The 11,838-nt window shown below is 42.5% G+C and overlaps 1 non-coding gene across 1 annotated transcript; it reads right to left on the bottom strand.

The window, feature by feature from the left end:
- Positions 1 to 11,510: 11,510 nt before the first annotated feature.
- LOC148570941 (small nucleolar RNA R71) lies at positions 11,511 to 11,617 on the bottom strand. The gene has a single exon (XR_015908336.1). It is a non-coding gene; the product is annotated as a small nucleolar RNA R71 (small nucleolar RNA).
- Between the last annotated feature and the right edge of the window lie 221 nt (positions 11,618 to 11,838).

The following is an 11,838-nucleotide window of genomic DNA, read 5'->3' as shown; positions in this document are numbered from 1 at the left end:
ACACAGAAAAGATACCCCCAGCTCGACCATTCAAAGGCAAAAGAGGACGAGGAAATCGGAACGAATACTGTGAATATCATCGGGTCTGAGGACATTCCACCAACGAATGCTTCGACTTAAAAAACATCATAGAAAAATTAGTGAGAGAAGGAAAACTAGATCGGTATATGGCCAATCGAGACGATGAGCAAAGAAAAAGGAGGAGGGACGAGGAGGTCGGACGAACCGAGCGATCACCTCGTACGCCAGAAAGACATGTCCATATGATACACGGAGGATTTGCAGGAGGAGGAATCTCCAAATCATCCCGCAAAAGATATCTCAAAGAAGTATATCACCTCGAAGGGAATGAGGAAGCACCTGACATCCCTGCAATCACATTCACCAAAGAAGACGCATCCGGTATCATCTCAGGACACGACGATCCCATGGTCATCACCATCATACTGGCAAACGCCAATCTCCACCGCACATTAATAGACCAAGGGAGCTCTGCCGACATCTTATTCAAAACTGCCTTTGACAAGCTCGGCTTAGAAGAAAAGGATCTTACAGCATACCCGAACAACCTGTTCGGACTGGGAGATACCCCAGTACAACCACTGGGATACGTGTCACTACATACAACCTTCAGAAAAGGGAACCAATCCAGAAAACTCAAGATAGACTACATCGTGGTCAATGCGAGTTCAGCCTACAATGCCTTAATAGGTCGGACAACACTAAATCAACTCAGCGCAATAGTCTCAACTCCACATCTATGCATGAAATTCCCAACTACAGAAGGGATAGCTACGATAAAAGTAGATCAAAAGATGGTGCACCGCTGTTATAACGAAAGTCTAAACCTCAGAAGTAGAGGAGAAGAGTTCCATACAATTGAGCTTGGTGGAGTTCAGAGATGAGAAGAACTCCATCCGCAGCCCGAAGGTGAAGTAGAGAAAGTTCAGATCGGAGACACCTCGGACAAAACAACTAATATTGGCACAATCCTGAAAGGACACCCAAAAGAATTACTAATACAGTTCTTACGAGATAATGTCGATCTCTTCGCATGGAAAGCTGTAGACATGCCAGGCATAGATCCCAAGCTAATGTGTCACAAGTTGGCGGTTTATCCAGGATCTCGGCCGGTACAGCAGAGACGAAGAAAACTTGGGCCAGAACGATCCCAAGTTATGGAAGAACAGGTACAAGCACTACTAGAGGCCGGATTCATAAGAGAAGTCAAGTACCCACTATGGCTAGCTAACGTCGTTTTGGTGAAAAGATCAAATGGGAAGTGGCGAATGTGCACCGACTACACCGATCTCAACAAAGCCTGCCCAAAAGACCCTTACCCACTCCCAAGTATCGACGCTCTGGTAGATGCCTCATCCGGATATAGATACCTCTCATTTATGGATGCATATTCCGGATACAACCAAATCCCCATGTATCCACGAGATCAAGAAAAGACCTCATTTTTAACACCAAAAGCAAATTACTGCTACATTGTGATGCCTTTCGGTCTCAAGAATGCAGGAGCTACTTATCAAAGGCTAATGAATAAAGTCTTTTCAGATCATATCAGAAAAATCATGAAAGTCTACGTGGACGACATGTTAATAAAGACACAAAGTGAAGAGACGTTATTGTCTGACCTGGCCCAAGTATTTGTCACTATAAGGAAGCATGACATGCGACTCAATCCCGCAAAATGCACCTTTGCAGTAGAAGCGGGAAAATTCTTAGGTTTCATGCTCACACAAAGAGGAATTGAAGCAAATCCAGACAAATGCCAAGCCATTCTCAACATGAAGAGCCCAACTTGTGTCAGAGAGGTACAACAATTTAACGGGAGATTGGCAGCCTTATCCAGATTCTTACCAGGATCATCGATAAGATCTCTCCCCTTCTATGTCACTGTAAGGAAAGGAAAGAAGTTCGAATGGACAATGGAATGTGAGCAAGCCCTCCAGGATTTCAAAAGTTTCCTGGGACGACCACCTATCCTAACTCGACCACGAGAGGAAGAACCACTCGTATTGTACCTTGCGATAGGAAGTCGGGTAGTAGCCTCAGCACTGGTTCGAGAGGATGATAAAGGGCAACAACCTGTATACTTCATTAGTAAAGCGCTGCAGGGATCCGAGCTGAACTACCAAAAAATAGAAAAGTTTGCCTATTCTCTCATACTGACATCTTGACGACTTCGCCCGTACTTCCAGGCTCACACCATTAAGGTTCGAATCGACCAGCCCATAAAAGGGATATTGCAGAAGATAGATCTAGCAGGCAGAATTTTACAATGGGCAGTCGAGTTATCCCAGTTCGACCTCCAATATGAAGCTCGGACAGCCATCAAATCACAGTACTTGGCCGACTTCATTGCAGAATTCATAGATACCCTGGAAACCCCCACAGAATGGAATCTCTACGTGGACGGTTCTTCGAATAAGACTGGAAGCGGCGCATGTGTGATAATAGAAAGCAACCAAGGAACCCAAGTTGAGCTTTCCCTCAAATTTGTGTTCCCGGCCTCAAACAACCAGGCCGAATATGAAGCGTTACTAGCTGGTTTGAAGCTGGCTAAGGAGGTTAGAGCTCAAAAACTCAACATCTTTAGCGATTCACAAGTAGTCACCTCACAAATAACAGGGAGCTACCAAGCCAAAGATCCCACCATGAAAAAATATTTGGATAAAACCAAGGAACAGCTCGAACAACACGGGGAATATACGATCTACCACATACCCCGCGAACAAAATGCCCGAACTGACGCACTCTCAAAACTAGCCAGCACCAAACCAGGGGGCAATAATAGAAGCCTCATCCAAGAAATGCTACAGAACCCGTCAATCTCGGAAGAGGAAAAAGTCTTAGCCAAAACAAGTCAGGATCAAGGATGGATGACCCCCATAATTAATTACCTCAAAACAGAAACACTCCCCACAGATGAAAAGGAGGCAAAGAGGTTAAAACGGGAGGCTCAATACTATACTATCATAAACAACACCCTATATAAAAGAGGGATTTCAATAACACTATTAAAATATTTGCCGACCCCCAACACAAGGGAAGTTTTAGAGGAAGTACACAGTGGCATTTGTGGTAATCATCTCAGAGCACAAGCTCTCACCAAAAAAGTACTCCGGACAGGATTTTATTGGCCAACTCTACAAAAGGAAGCTATAGAGTTTGTAAGGACATGCCCACCATGCTAGAAATATGCCAACTTTCACATCGCCCCGCCAGAAGAGCTTATCAGCGTAACCTCACCTTGGCCATTTGCAAAATGGGGACTCGATCTTCTCGAACCCTTCCCCCAGGGATCGGGACAAGTTAAATTCCTCATAGTAGGGGTAGACTATTTCACAAAGTGGATCGAGGTAGAGCCCTTAGCCAACGCCACTGCTCAAAGAAGCCGGTAGTTCCTATATAGGAACATTGTCACAAGGTTCGGGGTTCCATACTCCATCACCACAGACAATGGCACTCAATTCACAGATGCAAGCTTCAGAAAATTAGTAGCCGACTTGAACATAAAACACCAGTTCACCTCCGTCGAACATCCTCAAGCCAATGGACAGGCCGAAGCTGCCAACAAAGTCATATTGGCTGGGTTAAAACGGATATTACAAGATGCAAAGGGAGCTTGGGCTGAAGAGCTTCCACAAGTCCTATGGGCATATCGAACGACGCCATATTCCACCACAAAGGAATCACCCTTCCGATTAGCATACGGAACAGAGGCAATGATCCCGGTAGAGACAGAGGAAGGATCGCCTAGAGTGGTCCATTACAATGAAGAAGCCAACTCCCAACTTCAAAGGGAAGAGCTCGACCTACTTCCTGAAATCCAAGAAAGAGCTCGGATCAGGGAAGAAACACTAAAACGTAGAATGGCTTCCAGATATAATCAAAAGGTAGTGCCAAGAGGTTTCGCTGAGAATGATCTCATCTTAATCCGAAATGATATTGGAACAACTCGACCTAGAGAAGGAAAGCTGGCAGCAAACTGGAAAGGACCCTACCAAGCCAATATGACTTGGGAAGGGCTACTACAGACTGTCCGAACTCGATGGACGAGAGCTTCCCAGATCATTGCACGCCTGCAACCTAAGAAGGTACTATAGCTAGAGAAGGTAAAAGATCTCATCATAGGATGCACTCTTTTTCCTGAAAAGGTTTTTTAATGAGGCACCAAGTTGAGATTCAGAAATTATCCGACTTAAAGGGATGAAAAACTCCCGTATGTATATATTTGCACTTTCTTTTGAATAAAATATATTTTAGACATTCTACAAATTCTCAAGACGCATTAATCTAAAGCATTCATCATCCGATTATAAAGCAACAGATCGGCAGAAAGTGAAAAACAGATTCACAGCGCGATCACGATAAAGACCAATAGAGATGAAAGCGCGATTCATCTAAAGGTCGACCAAATAAAGATAGAAACCACCTTCTACAAATCGGCAAAGATGAAAGCAGAATAATGCAAGAAGTTATCGAAAGTGATTCAGAAAAAGAACCTGACGAGGTCTTATGGATTGCTCAATAATAACTTAAAGACTGGCCGACGTTAAGAAGTCGGACCAAGTCAACCCAAGTTATAAGTAAACCCTGGAAAGAGGTCTGGCCAACCCTATTAAAGAGGATTACTTTAACTTAGAAGGGCCCGACATGACAAAGTCGGCCCAAAACATAAAGTTATAGAAGTAATCCCTGAAAGAGACCTGAACAAGGTCCAAGAAAGAGGATTACAAAAATAACTTAGAAGGACCCGACATGACAAAGTCGGCCTAAAACATAAAGTTATAGAAGTAATCCCTGAAAGAGACCTGAACAAGGTCCAAGAAAGAGGATTACAAAAATAACTTAGAAGGGCCCGACATAACAAAGTCGGCCCAAAACATAAAGTTATAAAAGTAATCCCTCAAAGAGACCTGACAAGGGTCCAAGAAAGAGGATTACAAAATAACTTAGAAGAGATCGACATGACGAAGTTGGTCTCCTACAACAAATAAGTTATAAAAGTAATCCCTGAAAGAGACCTGACAATGGTCCAAGAAAGAGGATTACAAAAATAACTTGGAAAAGACGACGCAAAGAAGTCGGTCTCCCACAAACAAGTTATAAAAGTACTCCCTAAAAGAGACCTGACAAAGGTCCAAAAAAGAGGACAACAAAAATAACTAGAAAGAGGACCAACGTAAAGAAATCAGTTAGGGATTGCTAGAAATAAATACAAGAGCAAGAAAACCGAAATACAAGTTGGATCCACACATCCACAACCTCAAAGGATCCAAGCTACAAGCAATAAGTACAAAGCAATCCAAAGAGGTCGAGCAGCAAGGCTCCAGCATTTTTAAAACCCAGAAAGGTGCTAAGACAAGTGCAAACAAGCATGATATAAAATACAATATTATAACAAGCCTCAGGGTCAGGCCCAAAAGCTTGAAAGCTACTTGTTGTTTTTTCAAAATAAAAAGTTGCTAAACAAGCAACCTGAAGGAGTATCAACAGTCAGCAAAATACTCAAACTACAAAATAAAGAGTTTAAAATCCCACAAGACGGGCTATCTACACAAATATCTAGGAAAATTCAGCTAAAATTAGAAGACTTCTCGGCAGCATCAGTCTGGGGTAAAGGAGGGCGAGCCTGGAGAGGCACTGCATCCACCGTACCGTCGTCCCTATTCAAAATTTGACAATCAGGATCTAATTCTGGACGAGCAATCCCAGCAGGAGGAACTATAGAGGTCGACACTTTAGCAGCAGGCGCAGAGGGAGGTTCGACATCATCATCATCTTGGTCGTCGGGGACAATCTTACCATCCCTCACAATGTTGTCCAAGCTAAAGAGAGTAAGATAAACCTCAGAAGCAAGAACTTGAACCTACTCCTTCAAATTATCATAAGCAGCGTTCACGCTGCCGACGAGGTGACCTTGGAGCTCGGAGTAGTCAACTCGGGCAGACTCCAACTCCTCCCTCAGACGTATCACCTCCCGATAAGATGTGACATAACTATCATTATGCCTCAACGTAGTGTCCTCGGCCAATCTCATAGAAGCCGCCAGGGCAAGAGAGCTAGCATTTTCGTTCTCCAGATCCTTCTCCAGTTTGGCTACTTTCACCTCAAGCTCCTCCTTCAAACCTTTCATCCGATCAAACTCTTGTTTGGCCTCCTCCATGAAGGCTTTGGTGGTATGGAGAGGAAGATTTTGAGTAGTCCGATACAGGGCAGCCCCCATATAGGCCATCTTGATGCTGCTCCGAGTTATAAAATCTAAATGGTGAAGGAGTGAAACATCATCCATGGGGAGGGCACCATAAGGACTGATCTGTTGATTAACAAACTCCATCGCATCAAAGTTAGGAGCATCAAGGTTGAAAGGGTCAATTGCTTTTTGTTTTTTGTTTTTTGTTGGAAGGAGCACCAGAAGTAGCGGCAGAAGTCTGTGGAGGGTCAGCCAGACGAACTCGAGGAGTAGGGATCACCTTCCTCGGCCCAGGAGAACTCGGCACGGGCGGCTTCACCGAAACTTGAGAAGATCCCTGTCCCGCCACCTTGGCCGAGATATTTTGAGCAGCTGCAGCCTTCCTTGCCTTCTTGAAGGCCTTCATGGGATCGTTGTTTTTCGACATCTCTGGAAATACAGAATCGACCACAGTAATGGGTTACAATTACAAAAAGAAGAAGTAAACTTAAAAGCAAATATAGAAACAAGTCAGACAGTACCCAAAGCAGTTCGAACCAAAGATGGATCACTCAAAGATCTTTTTGTATCAAGATGGGGTGGTTCCCCCCATAAATCTTCAAGAACAATTACAAAATCCCGCTCAACCTTGTCAAGCATCTCCCATGTATAGCGAGACACTCTCACATTCTTCTGCCACTCTAGAGGGAAAGCAGGCTCGTCATTCCCATCAAGAAAAAAGGGGCGGACCCCCTCAACAGCACAGACTCTAAAGAAATAATTCTTAAAGTCCTTAAAAGACTCATCGTACATGGCAAAAACTTTATGACCCTGGACAGACCTGAAAGAAACCCAGGAAGCTTTCTTTTTGGAAGAACCTCCAGGCTTGGCAAAAACAAAAAGATAAAGGAAAAGAGTTTGAGAAGGTGTTACGCCTAACTCTTGGCAAAGCAGCTGAAAGATCTTCATAAAACCCCAGGAATTTGGATGAAGCTAGGATGGGGCAATGTTACACGACCACAACAAGTCGGTCTCGAAAGCAGTAAACGGAAAAGTAATGTCCAACTGGCTGAAGAAATATTCATAGGAATAAAAGAAAGGACGCTCCCCCTCAACCGAATTAGGAAAACAAACCCTCTCATCAGAGTCGGGCGCTACAAGCTCATAATCCCTCTCCCGGGCACTGCTACCACAAACCCTATGATGTTTCCTCAGCTCTACACAAAATTTGGCATCCACCACAGAGACACACATTAAGACAAGGGAGTCCAGCCAATCAGACATCCCCTCGGGAACTTTAGAAAACATCTCTACAATGTTATTGCGAGAAGACATGAGGCCAACTAATCCTACAAATAAGAAAAGAAGATTGGATTACTAAAAAACATCTCGGACGAGGGGCAAAACAACTCGACTAATATGATCCAGACAAACAAACAGAAAAGGAAAACCCCAAGACTCAAACTAAAGTCCTGGGGCATCCTTTGGAGGCAGTAACAAAGCAAGGTTTCAGGAAAAATCTACAGCTTACGTCCCGACATTTCTCAAACAAGAAGAGAAGATTTCAAATAACAAACATTTCAAAAAAGAAAAACACAAAAGTCATCAAAGCCACTATCTCCCTACAGTCTATCAGCAAAGAGCATCGCCAACATCAAACATGCCAAGCAGAACTCGTCAAAGACACAACCTTTTTCTAGAATCAAACAAAATCATCATTCCAAAACTTCAAAATCAAAAGCACAAACAGAAACAGTGATAACATGCAAGTATCAAACAAGAGGAAAAGCGAAAAGGTTCACACGAAAAATGAAGAAACCCCTAAAACACGCATTACAACAGTAATAAGGCACGACAAACGCAGAAAGATCCATACTTTCTCCAAAATCAAAACTTTCTCAAAATTAGACAAGAAAACGACATGGAAAATAGAAAGGAAGACAAACCAACCTGAACGAAGAAAGAAGCTTCAAAGGAGATTGAAGAGGAAAAAATGGAATCACCCAGAATTGCCAAATGACGCTGCAACGTGAGAAAGGAAAAATGCAGGCGAAAACAAAAGTGAGAAAGTGAAGGGAGAAGTTACGAAGAAAGACGAAGAAGAGAAACCGTTTTTTGATTGCAAAAATTCAAAATAAAGCCAAAGGAAACGGGGAAATTAATACCAATTAATGAAGGTATTAAACCCTCGCACGTTCCCAAGAACAAAGCGCTGATATAAAAGCGTGCGCTTTTAGAGGAAGGCGTTCCACATTCAAAAAAGGTTCTACAAAGAAAGGAATCGACAAAATGCTCGAGTTCGGCTTCACTAGAGAAAGATCGAAGTCAAGGACTCGACCTCAAAGCAGAAGACCGAGCTCAAGCAGTGCCACTTTTCACACCCTGGTTCGAGCTATTCGATCCGGGATGATCAGCAATAAAGCGACCGACCTCTTCTCAAAGAGCTCGGTCAAATCGACAGAAAAGCCCAGTAAAGGGCCCAAATAGAGGAACACGACCCAAATCCAAAGGTAGTCCAAGCCTATAGAGATAAAGGCGGTTCCCTTGAAGATAAGCTGACCTCAACTCAAAGATAAAGATAAGATAAGATAACTAATTTATCTTATCTAAAAAGGTCACTCTACAACCATTATAAATACACTGGAGCACCCAGGTATAACTCATACTCTGATTCTACTAAAAACCTGTTTAATACCCATGCTAACTTAAGCATCGGAGTCTCTTGCAGGTACCCCCCACCCTCCGGTGACCATGGATCAGTAGTGCAACCAGTTCAACAAGTCGGACGTGACAGCTCTGGCCACCACCCACCAGCCGGATACATCATCTCCGACCAGTACAGAAGATCTCATCCGAGATTGACCTACAGTTTCAGGTAACCCTCGGAACACTCACCTTTGTCACTAACATTGGAGATGGCAATCACCACCACGTTAGTGGTCACGTTAATGCAGTTAACGTGAGGCACTAACGTGGGAAGAAGGGGCGTTTGAAGCGTTAGTGACAAAGGTAAGTGTCACTAACGCTCTCGAAGCTTAGGCATGCCCACGTTAAGGGTCACGTTAGTTATACTAACGTGAACTCTAACGTGGGGAAAAGGGGCAATAAGCAACGTTATTGGAAAAGGTGAATGCCAATAACATTTGCGAAGGACCAAGAGGCAACGTTAGTGGTCACGTTAGTGCCACTAACGTTGAAGTTAACGTGGATCATTTTTGGCTTGGAACGTTAGTGAAAAAAGGTGATCGTCACTAACGTTCTCGAACCCACATTTTCACTTAACGTTAACACCACTAACGTCCAAACTAACGTCCTAACTAATGTCCATGCCTAACTCACACTTTTTCTGCAAGAAAAGCTGAGCCCACTGAAGACTGTAACTGCTTCAACTAAAGATCCAAAGGCCCATATCCAAGACTTGAAGAGCCAACTAGAAGATCAGAAGAGTAGTATATATAGGAGTAGTTTTGAACTAGTAGGGAGCTTTTAGCATTTTGGAGGACTACACTCTGTATATTTTAATTTCTCTGCAACTTCTAGTTTTATTTTGAAAATGTACTTTTCATTTATGCTTTCTATTTCCAGATCTATGAACAACTAAACCCCTTTCATTGGGTTAGGGAGCTCTGTTGTAATTTGATGGATCAATAATAGTTTTCATTATTCTTCTTCTTTCTTTTCTCTTGATTTTACAAGAAAACTTTCAATCTTCATCCTATTGGGTAGTTGTCTTGGAAAAGAAGCTATTCATACTTGGATCTCTTCGGAACCTTGGAAGAGGAATGAAGAGATCATGCTGGAAATGCTTTCTCATGTTGGACAAAATTGGGGTTTGGATGGATATAGTGACATATAATCCTACCAACATTTTGATTTGGGAATACATGTGAAGTAATCAGTGACCATACTTCATCTCTTCTCATGAGCAATTAGACCAAGGAATTGGCTATTGATCAAGATTTGAGAGATTGGGTTGCCAAGGAATTGGAATCCAATCACTTAAGATTGCCAAGGAGATCAATGAATGCATTGATTGAGGAAGAGATGAGAATGAACTTAATCTAGAGAATAAAATATCTCCTGAGCCCAATGAATCCCTCATTTCTGATCTTACCCATTCTCTTTACTTTCTGCTATTTACTTTTATGTTCATTTCCCCGAATCTCCATTTAAGATTCTGAAATTTACTTTCCGCCATTTACATTTTGCTCTTTATTTCCAGTATTTACACTTTCTATTATTTACTTTCCCGCCATTTACGTTTCTACAAATATCAACTCAATTTCTGCTTAGCTCAACTAGAACATTCCTCTGATTAAAGTTGCTTAACCAATCAATCCCTGTGGGATTCGACCTCACTCTATTGTGAGTTTTTACTTGACGACAATTCGGTATACTTGCCGAAGGAAAGTTTGTTGAGAGACAAGTTTCCGTGCATCAAGTTTATGGTGCCGTTGCCGGGGATTGATTTTGTATCAACAATGATTAAATTGGTGGATAACTAGATTGAGCATTTTTCTTTGTTTGATTTAATTTTATTTGAGTGATTTATTTTCAGTTTTAGTTATTTTCTTCCCATTACCCCTTACCCGTTGTGGTGTTATCTTCAATTTTTTAACAATTCAGTTCACTAACCCACTAACTGTTTGATATATTGCATCACTCACCCTAACAGCATTCCTAACCAGAGTAAACTCCATTCAACTTTTCTCTTGCTTTTTGCTCTGTTGGTTGTATAACAGGTAGAAGAATCGGGGCTTCAACTTCCTTTGATTCTGAACCTGAGAGGACCCTCCTTAGATTAAGGAGGGAAGCAAGAGGAAAGAGAGTCGTTAGTGCTGAGGAAGAGGAGGAGTATTTTGAACCAGACATGGATGAGAATATGAAGAACCATCATGAAGAAGAGGCTCACAACCATGGCAGAGAAGGTCCAGTGCATCATGCTGGACAAGAGAGAAGAGTTTTAGGCTCTTATATAAATCCAAACCCAGGAAACTGTGAAAGTAGCATCCAAAAATCAACCATACATGCCAATAACTTTGAACTAAAGCCATAGCTCATCACCCTTGTTCAGAACAACTGTTCATTCGGAGAAAGTGTCCAAGAAGACCCCAATCAACATCTAACCACCTTCCTGAGGATATGTGATACTGTGAAGTCTAATGGTGTTCATCCTGACACCTATAGATTGCTTTTGTTCCCCTTTTCACTCAAGGACAAAGCATCTAAATGGTTGGAATCTTTCCCGAAGGAGAGTTTAACAACCTGGGAAGATGTGGTGAACAAATTCTTGGTGAGATTCTATCCTCCTCAAAGAATCAACAGGTTGAGAGCTGAGGTACAAACCTTCAGGCAACAAGATGGTGAAACTCTCTATGAAGCATGGGAGAGGTTTAAGGACTTGACAAGAAGGTGCCCGCCAGATATGTTCAATGAATGGGTGCAGTTACACATTTTCTATGACGGTCTTTCTTATGAATCAAAGAAGGCAGTAGACCACTCATCTGGGGGGTCTCTGAACAAGAAGAAGACCATTGAAGAAGCCATAGATGTCATTGAGACTATAGCTGAGAATGACTACTTCTATGCTTCTGAAAGAGGCAACACTAGAGGAGTGATGGAACTAAACAACGTGGATGCACTGCTGGCTT

Source organism: Arachis ipaensis, chromosome B3 (assembly GCF_059453495.1).
Source record: "Arachis ipaensis isolate K30076 ecotype BB chromosome B3, ASM5945349v1, whole genome shotgun sequence".
Taxonomy (NCBI): Eukaryota; Viridiplantae; Streptophyta; class Magnoliopsida; order Fabales; family Fabaceae; genus Arachis; species Arachis ipaensis.
The sequence above is the reverse complement of the archived record's forward strand: the minus strand, read 5'-3'. Positions and strand labels throughout refer to the sequence as shown.